A 12,472-nucleotide genomic window follows, 5' to 3' on the forward strand; every position below is an offset into this window, starting at 1 on the left:
TTTCCTTTTAAAACATATAATTGTATTGGGGGCTCTTATAACAATGCATACATCAATTCTTTTTAACATTTTATTAGGGGCTCATACTCTTATCACTCTTATTAGTGCTTTTTTAAAGAGAAAAATCAGAGTACAAACTCCACTTGTCACTGTCTTTTGGCTAAGGAGGCAGTTACATTTTGGCTAATTTTTCTATGGTGATAAGCTTTTATTATAATTACTATATTGAAATTAAAACAGTCTGAACAGGTGATGGTAAATGGTAACGGAGATGGGCATTCGCAACGCCCTCTGGCTTCCCTGTTGCCAGTTATGCCGCCGCTCTCGGTCCTTCGTGTCCTGTTCTGAAACCCACCGTTCCTCCTACGTCACCCTCTATCGATGCTGGACTTTATTGCAATAGCCACACAGAACTCAGATATTGCAATCAAGGGAGCTGATTGGGGAAGTCAATGGGTTACCACAAATCAGGATCAGCAAACAGTAAGGATACATCAAGCCTCTCTGGTTCTCAGCCACATGGTCCCTTGGCCTTGGCCTCCATGGGCTGGGAACCCAGCCAGCTCACCTGTCGCTCTGTCCCACAATTCCACAGTCATGGGCCAGATAAGGAAAGGTACCCCATAGTCTCTGTGTAGCTCTGAGTATCCGTGACAGCGTCTGTAATACATCTGGTTTCAGCAGCCTCTGGCACTTCCAACAGCAATCTTCAGCATGCTCGCTCTACCAATCCTAGGGATTTCTCTCTCTCTTCAAAGATGGCTCATCCTTATAGCCAAGGCAGTGTTAATGAAAACTTCCCAATGCCCTCTGTTCATGTTACACACACCCATGTTTGCATAGTTCCACACAACCATTCAGTGGGAATTAGAGACTTGGATAGACGATCCATATGAAGAAATGTCACTCTTCCGCGCACATAGTGGCGTTTGTGAGTCAGTTTGCTAACATGCTAGTATTGCCTCTTCAATACCATAGAGTTCTTTAGAGCTTAGTTTGTGCTACCAAATTCTCTGTGAATGGATACTATTTCTTCACTGCAGGAGCTCTGAATAGTCACCAAACCGGGTATATGTGTCCCGAGTATGTGTGAGACAACACATCTTCTCCTTACGTTGGTTTTTCATGTCAGCCTTTATAGCTCTGTTTGTAGAAGTTTTATAATGTACATAATGTATTTTAGTAAGATAGTAACTTATTCTAACATTTATAAATGCATAGCTATCCAAGTGATGTGCTCAAAAAGACTTTTAAATGATGTGAGCAAAGTTTTGAGTCCACAAGTCTAGAGGAAAAACACAAAGATCTATTCCAATTGGAAGCAAGAGTTCGTATGAGTTATGCAAGTTTCTATCACAGTGTCACAGTATTTTCAGAGCACAAACGAATACGATAGTTTCTATTTTGTGCCAAGCAAACACAATAATGTAACCTACTAACACAACTGTGTTATGAACTAGGTACTGTCATTTCCATTTTGGACAACAGTGTGGCCCTGTGAGTTAGGAGTTGGGCTGCTAACCACAATGCTGTGGTTCAAATCCCCCAAGTGCTTTGCAGGAGAAAGATGAGGCTGGCTGTGCCCCTGAAGATTCATAGTCTCAGAAACTCTACATAGAGTCCCTGTAAGATGGAAGTGACTCGGGGGCAGTAGGTTCAGTTTAGGAACTGAGGCTCAAAACTGAGAAATTAAGCAGCTTGCTAATGTCAGCTCAGTGAACCAACAGTCTGAGGCAAAAGCTTGGCACCTTCCATTCTAGCTTTCGCCGCATTGAACAAGTTCTTGAAAAGGCAATAGTTTTGCTTGGTGTTACTAAACTCTGAACTTAGTCTCTTTTTTTCCCATCAGATGCGCTTAGATTATTTAGTACTAAATGGATACAACTCCCATTGTCTTCCAGGGTTTCAGGATCAGTCCATCACTCTGGCTTTTGCACATGCTTCTCACTGTGGTTTGAACCCTCGTTGCTTGGATATTTTGTACTCATCCTCCCAGGTTCATATACCACTTCCTCCACAAAGCGTCTTGACTCACCTGTTCAGAGTGTGCCTGGCATCCTTCCTTTTAAATAAAAAACACACACACACAAAACCAACAACAAATTCACTTCGATCAAGTCAATGCTGACGCCTAGTGACCCCCTGTGGGTTTCCGGGGCTTTGGACGGGAGTAGAAAGCCTAGTCTTTCTCCTGAGGAGCTGCTGGTGGTTCGAAACTGGCAACCCGGTGAGTAACAACTACACCACCAGCGCTCCTCTGAGCTGTATTGGTTAGTTATTATTTACTTATTATTGTTACTAGTTACTATTTACTTGGACTGAGAGCCCCTTAAGGACAGAAAATTTGACTTTGCACTGTTCCTTGAAACCTAGTCCAATAGCACAAAGCCTGGAGCCTCGTAGACCCTCTGTCAGTGCTCATGGAATAAAGGGATTTCTCCTTCATTGACTTGGGATTTTAAATAACATTGGAAAATACATAGAATTGAAGTCTGTCTTTCTTTGCTGAAGTTTCACGGACATCAGATTTATAGACATAAATGAGACTATCCCCCTTCTGTCAAAGTGAATTCCGACACAAAGCGACAATAAGACAAAGTAGAACTGATCCATGGGGCTTCCAAGGCTATAGATCTCTACAGAATCAGACCACTGGATCTCTTTCTTGTAGGGCCACTTGTGGGTTTGAATAGCAGACCTTGTGGTTAGCAGCCCCACGCTTAACTCACTGCCCTCCCAGGGGTCACTCAAACTGGGGTATAGACCTAGGTAATGGTAAAGGAAGAAAGCCAATCCTTAAATATATGAAAGCTTTTCCTTTCTGTGTTTCTGAAAGGATGCACACCTCACATAAATCAAACTTATATTAATGATGCATATGATGTAGCTGTCTACATATAGATTTGTATTTGTACACATATGCTTGTGCAAATACTCATTCATATGGATTTATACAAATAGATGACCATTGTTTCTATATCACTGAGTTGTCATCAAAGAGGTAGAATTCATTAGCAGTCTCCGTGCTTGTCAAATCATGCCCTCAACAACAACCAAAAAATTCACTGCTGCCCAATTCATTTTGGCTCATAAACACTGACTCATGGTGACCCTGTAGAACTGCCTCTATGAGTTCCAGAGGCTGCAAGTCTTCACAGCAACAGACAGCCTCGTCTTTCTTTCAGGGAGTAGCTGGTAGGGTCTAATTACTGACCTTGTGGTTAACAGCCAAACAAGTAACCCACATGCCACCAGGGCCCCTACATTCTGACTTATAGTGACCCTCTATCGGACTTCCAAAATGATAAATCTTTATAGGAGCATACAGCCTCATCTTTCTCAGGCAGAAAGTTTGAGCCACTCTCAGCTAGTAGAGTTGAACCACTAACATTGTGACTAGCAGTCTAATGTCTAACCCTGAGTGCCAACCAAGTCATATCTAGACCTACTTTAGTCCTCAAACCATTGTTTTAGGCTGGGTTCTCTAGAGAAGCAAAACCTATCACATTTATATTTCTGTAGATAGAGATTTATATCAAGAAATGGCTCAAACAGATGTAGACATGGGTTAGTCCACTTCAGTCCAAGTCCATGGGTCAGATGTAAGCTGGAGGCTTCTCCTGACTCCTATAGCTTCAGGGGCTGATGAATAGGAAGCAAGAAGATGCAGCAAGAAGATCACAAGGTGGTTGATGAAGAGTTGAGTGAATCTAAGGTCGACAGCCCAAGGAAGTGAACAGATAGGATGCAGGATCCAGCTCCAGCAGAAGTGAGCTAACTTCTGAACACTGTGAATGTATACTAAGGGTGGGTGGCATACTGAAGGAAACCTCCAATTTTATCAAATGCTTGTTTACTTCCAGAAGATCCCACCATGTGGGATCCCACCATAGTGGGCCACACTATCTTAGATTATATCATGGGAGAATCCTGGCCCACCTAAGTTGGCATAAAACCGTACTATCACAACCATGGACAGGACACACTGAAAGACACTGCCAGAAGTTTAGGCCAGATTCACAAGAGGACATGGAACAAGGGATATCATTGCTGATATCAGATGGCTCTTGTCTCAAAGCAGAGAATACAAGAAAGATGTTCGCTGTGTTTCATTGACCATACAAAGGCATTCAACTGTGTGGACCATAATAAGCTGAGGATAACCTTGAGGGGGGAAATGGAATTCCAGAACACTTCATTATGCTCATTCGGAACTTGTACGTGGATCAAGAGACAGTTGTGCAAACAGAACAAGGGAATAGTGCATGGTTAAAACCAGGGAAGGTGTGCCTCCGGGTTGTATCCTCTCATCCATGTGCTGAGCAAATCATCAGAGAAGCTGGATTATATGAAGAGGAATGGGTCATTGTGATGGGAGGAAGGCTTATTAACAACCTGCAATATGCAGAGGGCACAACCTTGTTTGCTGACAGTGAAGAGAATCGAAGCACTTGCTGATGAAGATCAAAGATTGTAGCCCTTACAACTCAAGGTAAGGAAAACCAAAATCCTCACAACTGGACCAAGAGGTCACATGGTCAATGTAGAAAAGATTGAACTTGTTAAGGATTTTGTCTTACTTGGATCCACAACCACTGGTCATGGAAGCAGCGGTGAAAAGATCAAAAGATGTATTGTATTGGGTAGATCTGGTGCACAAGACCTCTTTAGAGTATTGAAGAGCAAGGATGTTTCTTTGAAGACTAAGGTACACCTAACCCAAGCTATGGTATTCTCCATTGTATCCTATACTTGTAAAATTGGACATTGAATAAGAAAGGCTGTAGAACAGTGGTTCTCAACCTGTGGGTCATGACACCTATGGAGGTCGAACGACCCTTTCACAGAGGCTGCCTGATTCATAACACTAGCAAAATGACAGTTATGAAGTAGCAATGAAAACAATTTTATGGCTGGGGGAGTCACTACAACAGTAGGAACTGTATTAAAGAGTGGCAGCATTAGGGAGGTTGAGAACCACTTCTGTGGAGGAATATAGAAAGTACCATGGCCAGCTGAAAGGACAAACTGATTTGTATTAGAAGAAGTAAGGCCAGAGTGCTCCTTAAAGGCAAGGATGGCAAAGCTTTGTCTTGCATGCTTTGGACCTGTCAGAAGAGACCAGCCCCTGGAGAAGGACATCATGTTTGGTAAACGGAGGGGCAGTGAAAGAGAGGAAGGCCCTCGTTGAGATGGGTTGACAGTGGTTGCAACAATGGGCTCAGGCGTAGGAGCAATTAAGAGAATGGTGCAGGACCGGGCACTGTTTCATTTGGTCGTGCATGGGGTTGCTATGTATTGGAACCAACGAACAATGGCAACAACAACAACTTTGCCTTCACTTAAAGTGATTGAAAGGATGGTGTAGTGGGTTACTCTGTACTTGGCTGTTAACCACAAGGTCACTAGTTGGAAACCACCAGTGTCTCTAAGGGAGAGAGGGAGAGGGAGAGAGAAGGCTTTCCACTCCCTGATAAGGCTGCTAAAGAGCCCTGGTGGCATAGTGGTTACACGTTGGGCCGCTAACTGCAAGGTCAGAAGTTAGAAAAGACCAGTCTCTCTGAGGGAGAAGCGCTTTCTACTTACTCCTCTAAAGAGTCGCAGTCTCAGAAACACGGGATCAACTCAATGGCGGTGAGTGTGGTCTCTGAACTTGTGAGTGACTACTAACTTCTATCTGCAACAAATTCTTCATCACAATCACCTTCGTATGCTGTATGTGGAACTTTGAAATCACTGAAAAGGCTTAATGCAATCAAAACCCAACTCAAACCCATTGCCATTGTGTTGATGCTGAGTTATAGCAACTCCATCGGACAGAGTAGAACCGCCCAGGCTGGAAAACCCATGGAAGCTGACTGCCACATCTTTCTACCAAGGAGCCACTGGTGGGTTCAAACATCTGACCTTTCGATAAGTGGTGGGTTAGTTTGCCATCAGGGATCCCTGTTGTAATAACCAACCTGTCGACCAGATGCAGTGCTACCGAGTCCGTTCCCACTCATAGTGACCTTACAGGGCAGGCAGCTGGTGCATTCAAACTGTTGATCTCAAGGCTAAATAGACATAGGCACCTGTTCTGGTTTACCCATAGGTAAAGACACAGGATGGATCGTGTGCATTACTCAAGATCACCTCGATTCAAACTTGACTGATGGTGGGAATCACCTGGGATCTGGTGAAACCCCAGAGCCCTGGGCTCCATTTAAAAGGGCTCTTGCCCTAGAATCAAACTTCCTAGGGCACGGACAGGGAACCTTTTTTTTTCCCCTGCCAAAGGCTATTTGGATATGTACAAAATAATTTGCAGGCCTTAAAATAATTGTCAACTTAAAAATTAGCTTGCTATATTTGGTCAAACATTTTAATTAACTCACCCCAATGTGATGGCTGAACTGCTTCTCTTTGGTGAGCCACGTGATGACAGCTGGTATTGACGGTTTCATGGGACTTAGCCCAGCCAAAGGGCCACGTGTGCCGGACCCCGGCTGTAAAGAGTCTACAGTCACCCTGTCTGTCCGTCTCCTCTTTTTGTCTCTACTTCCATCCATCTATCAACAGGCCCTATTATATTTAAGCTGCTATTCCAAAGGCATTACAAATATTAACTAATTGAATGTATATAATAAATCTGGACGGGAGCAATGATGATTGTGCCTGTATTTTGAATGAGAGAATTAAGAATATGCTTAATTTTTCATAGTGGAAAAGTTATCTCTAAGCCTGACAGAATGTAGGCTAGTAGGCCTCTCTTTAGGTGTTGGCGGGTTGAGAAGCCAGCCTTTGTCCCCACCCTTGCTCTGAGTGGGGGGAGAGGATCTTTAACTCAGTCTTGCTGGAGGAAGGAAGCATCTGAATTAATTTATATTTACAAATTTGTTGCATGGTATTATGCCACATTAGTTTTGTGGAAGCGTGGCCAGTAGTACAGGACTGTATGTGGGCAGGGGGTTTTCAGTTGATAGAAAACCTGTTTCTTCTCACCGTCAAGTGTAGTCCTGTATGGAGCTGTCTTCGTCTTATTCCACAGAGGAGATTGCATGAGAGCAGTTCTCCAGATTTTTACTTTTCATTGGCCAAAAAAGTTTCAAAATATACTTTTATGAAAGTCATTTTGTTAAAGCTACTATCTAGTCTCACCATCATTTCATAAGTAAAAGGGGAAATTTAATGGCAAAAATACTAGGGTAGAAAATAGGAAGGGCATAATACTAGAATGAAAGAAGGTCATTTTAATTTGATGAAAAATATCACTGCATTCTGCTGCCTTTTCCATTCTGCACTGGATCAACAAAGGTCCGAGACCCATGTCTAGGAAACCACGGCTGCTGGGCATGGGCTTTGAAACTGGACAGATCTCAGTTTAAATCCCTGCCTTTCTAGTTTCTACCTGGGAAACCTGGGTACATTTGCTCAACCATTCAGAGTTATAATTTCTAAACCAGCATGACATCTGACCTGCCAACCATATGAAATTGTTATTAAAAAGCCATGCATGGGAAAAGCTGAATATATTGCAAAATATATATAAGGCCTGAGAACAAAGAAAGCGTTGTTTGGGGGTTTTTTGAGATAATTTATATGGGAATGTTGTGATTTAGGGATATTTAGCAGTATGTTTAAGGTTATCCATATAAGTATGATAAGTGAAGTCATGGTATTTTCATTTACTTCATATGCATCCGAAAGCTGAAAAATGAATAAACACCAAAAAAGAATTGATCCCTTGAATTATGATGTTGGTGAAGACTATTCAATATATGTGAACTTCAGAAGAACAAATAATTCTGTGTTGGAAAAAGTACAACAAAATACTACTTAAAAGTGAGGATGGCAAGATTTTGGCTTAGAATAAGCCTGGAGAAGAACAAAATGCATGTAAAATAGAGGGTCTGCAGAAACTATGAGTTTTTTACCATGAGATGGATCCACATGGTAGCTGCAACAATGGGCTGGATAAGATGTGATTATAAGCAATTTAATCCAGATTCAGAAGAGGATATGGAGCAAGAGATATAATCTCATACATCAAAACAGATCCTGGCCCAAAGCAGGGAATATCAGAATATGCAAAGGCATTCAACTGTGTGGATCACAGCCAACTGCAGCCTTGAAAAGAATGGGAATTCCAGAACACTTCATTATACTCATGAAGAACCTGTCCATGGATCAAGAGGCAGTTAGTTGTTCAGAGCAAGGGAATATTTCATGGTTTAAAATTAGGAAAGGTATGTAAAATTTGTATCCTCTCACCAAATTTATTCATCTATACACTAAGCACATAATCCAAGAAGCTGGACTACGGGAAGAGGAATGTGGCATCAGGATCGGAGGAAGGCTTATGAACAACAATTATGAACAACAATTTAGGAATAGAATAGATTTGGAGAAATATTATGAGTTCAGTCTTGGATATGTTAAATATAGAAAAAGTATTAGGCAATCAAAAAATGATGTTTAAATGTGATAGGGAGTCGCGGGATATACTTGTGTAGCTTTCAGGACATAGGTAGGGACTGGAGAGCTCTGTGTGGCCGTCTTTCCTCTGGAGGTGGCATTAAAACCAACCACAATCCTCATAATGTCGCCTGCAGAGTAAGTGTAACTAGAGCAGCCCAAGGACAAATCCTGGGGAACTCAAAATTTGAAACGACTGCAAAGAGATAAAGGGTCCAGCAAAGGCGCCTCACAAGAATGGTCTAGTGAGGTGGGAGGGAACCCCGGGTCTCAGAAATGAAGTAAAGAAGGTGAAGAATTGAAGGCGGTTCTAATCAATTCTGCAAACTACTAAGAAGAAGCCAAGTAAACCAAGGTCTCTGAACTGGCTGTTAATTTTGGCAATAAGGTTGCCATCATTTACCGTAACAAGAACAATCTGAATTGTGAAGGGGACCCCACTGGAAATCAGTTGAAGAGAGACTATGCACAAACAGGAAGGTAGCTACCCGTTGCTTCAGTCTCTTAGAAGAAATAGATCTAACCGTTAAGAGAGCATGCTCTGCAGCCTTACCAGGTCCAGTTGCTATCAATTTAAATCAGACTTGGATATGATTTTGACTGTGCCATTCACTAGGAAGTCACCTATATTCTTTGACCCTAAATCCCTCGTCTGTAAATTAGGGATGGTCATATGGTCCACTCCATACGGCATTGTGAGAGCCCAATGAGAAACACACAAAAGTCCGACAAGTACGTCACCAACCCCTCGTAAGTACTCAGTAGGCTTTAGCATCATTCTATGAGAAAATTGTTGATACAGTTTCAAGGCTTCGCATTGTTCATTATAGTTAAGAATAATTGTTGACTTGAGGTGGGTGGTAATTATGATGGAATATGTGTTAAGTTATGATTATTCTCGAGTATGGAGCAGAGCACTGTTATCAAAGTTAAGACTCGTCTACACTGTTTTCATGGGAGGTGGCACGATGATGGACCATCTGGGTGGCAGCGGAGACTGACTGCTCAAGGGGAAGTGTGGATGGGAAGAACTGACTTTTGAGAGGGAGGTTGGGTTTTGGGATCAGGACTGGTAAAAGGAGCTGGGTAGCTGATGAGTTATGGAAAGGCTTACCTGAGGAAATATGTGGATAACCCACGCAGCAGAAAAATTGGAAGTAACCATTGACCTTTCATTGTGTTTATTTACTCTTTACGACATATGATGTTCCTGCCTGCCTTTTCTTGCTAGTTTAGAAGCCTGTGTTGCTAATCAAAATTAGCTCTTGCAGTGCTAATTATGGTCATGAAGCAGGTGGTAGCTCACCGCGGCATAGTCCAGACCTACTTAGTCAACTATGTAGAGGGAAAAATACATACAATGAGTGAGTCATCTGTCTTTAAGCAAATTTAGTTGATCCTAAAGTCATTCTATGGACATACATGCTAAGAACAAAAATCCATAGTCATACCTGCAGATCTTATAACATCACAGCATCATCTGTCCCACTTAACATTTCTCACAGTATGTTGATTACATACCTTGAGAGAGCACTTTCTCATACAGAGGAGCTCTTCTTGGCTCTCACATGTGGCCAACTATTAGGTTAGACTAACTTAGGGCAGGAGTTTCTCAATTGAGAAATACCTACATAGTGTGGCATACTTAGATGTGATAGCAGTAAACGCATCAAACACACTGCCACCAAGTCAATGCTGACTCATAGCAACCCTATAGGACAGGGTAGAACTGACCCTATGAGTTTCCAAGACTGGAACTGTTCAAGGGAGTAGAAAGCCCCATCTTTCTCGTGCAGAGCAGCTAGTGGTTTCAAACTGCTGGCCTTTCGGATCTAGGCCTCCTTGAGTAAATACATAGTTGCAGCTCGTTGTTGTTATGGGCTTTGGGAGATTGTTTGGAACAAGCTAGGGAAACCCCCTTGGTTCTTACAGTAGAAATCAATCATATGATAAATATGGTTTCTTGGGCAACTGTACTCCTTCTACTGATGATATATGTCAAGTGGAAAGAAGCCTGGTGCGTTCAGTGGGCATGCCAGAACAGAGCCCGTGGACCTTCCATTCCCTGGCAAATGGTCCGTGTTTCTGGTAATGTTCTGCAGCCTGAGTGATAGGCCCCTCTGGGGTTATTTTCCCACTGCCGCAATCTGGTAGAAGACTCTTGGGCAAACACTGACATTTTAAAAGACAATTTCGGTAGGGGATAGACCAGAGATCCATTTTCCTAAGAGAAGTACCTGTAGAAATAATTGTTATTGTTGAATACCATCAAGTTGATTCCGACGACTCCTGACCCATGTACAACAGACCCCAAGCCCCCTGGTCCTGCACCACCCGCCACTGTTGATGTGCTTGAGAGCCCTGGGGCCGCTACAGTGTCAGTACAGTTCATTCAAGGTTATTCTTTTTTCCTTTTTGATAATATATCCAAAGTAAGTCAGAAGAAGTGTCAGTATTCTCCTTTTTAGGAAGCACTCCGGTAATGCTTCTTCCAGACAGACAAATGTGTTCATTCTGGCTGCCCTGGTATCTTCCGTGTTCTCTCCCGGCCTCACAATCCTTCTGGCGTCCTCCCTTTTCATCGCTTTCATATGCACACGAAGGGACCAAAACTTCCACACCTCCGTTCACAAAGTGACCTTTTGCTTTTTTACACTTTATAGGGTTCTTTTGGGGGAGCAGATTCATCCCTGGCTATACTGGAATTTGATATTTTGAATGCTGCTTCCATGAGCAGTAAGAGTAATAGCCACCCATTTTCACCTGCCTACTATCAACCAGGCTTCTGTGGCTTCATCATCTTGTGAAGTAGGTATTTAATATACCCATTTTGCAGATAAGGAAACCATTTTACAATAAATCAGTGATTTGAGATGCTAGAGTTTCAACACTGGTCTGTTTGAAATCGTATCCATAAGTACACACTTATTTCTATAACTTCTATCAAGGAATAAGGAAAGCTGCTCTTTGCTCCTCCGCCTCAACCAGTTTAATGTAAAAAACGACTTGAGTAGGTTGACAATGTCTCAGAGTATAAACCGGGAAGCCAGTTGCCTGGGGGCTAATCCCAGCTCTGCCTCTGAGCATCAGTGTGATTCTGGGTGAAACGGTTAACCTCTTTGAATCTCATTCCTTTTCGGCAGTGTGTTATTAGTGATAGCACCTACCTGAGAGGGATGGTTGAAAGACTAACTAAATCCTGTCAGCAGAACACTTAGGACAATGCCGGTCGGTCACGGATTAAATTATCCATAGATAGCAACATTATTACCCCAAATATGTTTTCCAGTGCTGGATAATGCCATGTAACCTCTCTGAACCTTGGTGACCCGGCTGTACTGCTAGTCTACTGCCGCCTTTCCTGGTTGCTGAGGGACTTGGTGAGCGTGCAAGTGACATGCTTTCCAAAGATGAGGGCTGATCTTTACAGACTTTTAATGAGAATAATCCCAAGTAATCCACCGCCTTATAGAGTTGAATTAGAAATGCAGTGGTTTCCCCCACATTTTCCATCTCAGCCTACCCCCCACAAGGCTGGGTGGATCCACCTTAATAAGGTGTGGGGGAACCCAAGTGGAGGATGTGGGTGCAGTGCTGATGGTGGGAAAGCGTCTTATTGGCTGCTGCTGGTACATCCCAAGCACCAATTACTGCCTCTGCTTCTAAGGCTGATATATTTATCAGAGTGAGTTACAAGGAAATATATGTACCCAGGGAGTGAGGATGCTGCACACTCACCCCCTGCGATGTAAAATATAAGAGTCTAGGAGAGGAGGCTTTATAATTCCTCAGGTTCCACTCGTGAGTTCTGTCGCGGAGTCGCAGGTATAAAGGCAAGTGTGAACTGGACAGAGGACCGGAGAACCCGGCACCGCAGACGGCGGAGAAGCTGCCTGGAGTGCCTCCTGTCTCCTCCGTGCTTTGTTCCAATCATTTTGGGCTCGGTGAGTTCCCTGGCTTTGCAGCTAATCATTGTTGTGGAATAAGCTTGGCAAATGTAGCTGTCTCTGGGAAT

General features: G+C 42.9%; 1 protein-coding gene across 20 annotated transcripts in view; it reads left to right on the forward strand.

The window, feature by feature from the left end:
- DLG2 (discs large MAGUK scaffold protein 2) overlaps positions 1–12,472 on the forward strand; it is a 1,827,487-nt gene that overhangs the window by 1,609,407 nt on the left and 205,608 nt on the right. Inside the window, exon 1 of one of the 20 annotated variants that reach the window (XM_045293146.1) lies at positions 12,183–12,401. The exons of the other annotated variants lie outside the window; for them this stretch is intronic. The gene's annotated coding sequence lies outside the window, so the exon portion shown is untranslated. Of the gene's footprint in view, positions 1–12,182; positions 12,402–12,472 lie in introns of those variants that run through there. 20 annotated transcript variants of the gene reach the window in all.

This window comes from Echinops telfairi, unplaced genomic scaffold, assembly GCF_000313985.2.
Source record: "Echinops telfairi isolate 266 unplaced genomic scaffold, ASM31398v2 ScPeMD7_1713;HRSCAF=2227, whole genome shotgun sequence".
In the NCBI taxonomy this organism is placed as follows: Eukaryota; Metazoa; Chordata; class Mammalia; order Afrosoricida; family Tenrecidae; genus Echinops; species Echinops telfairi.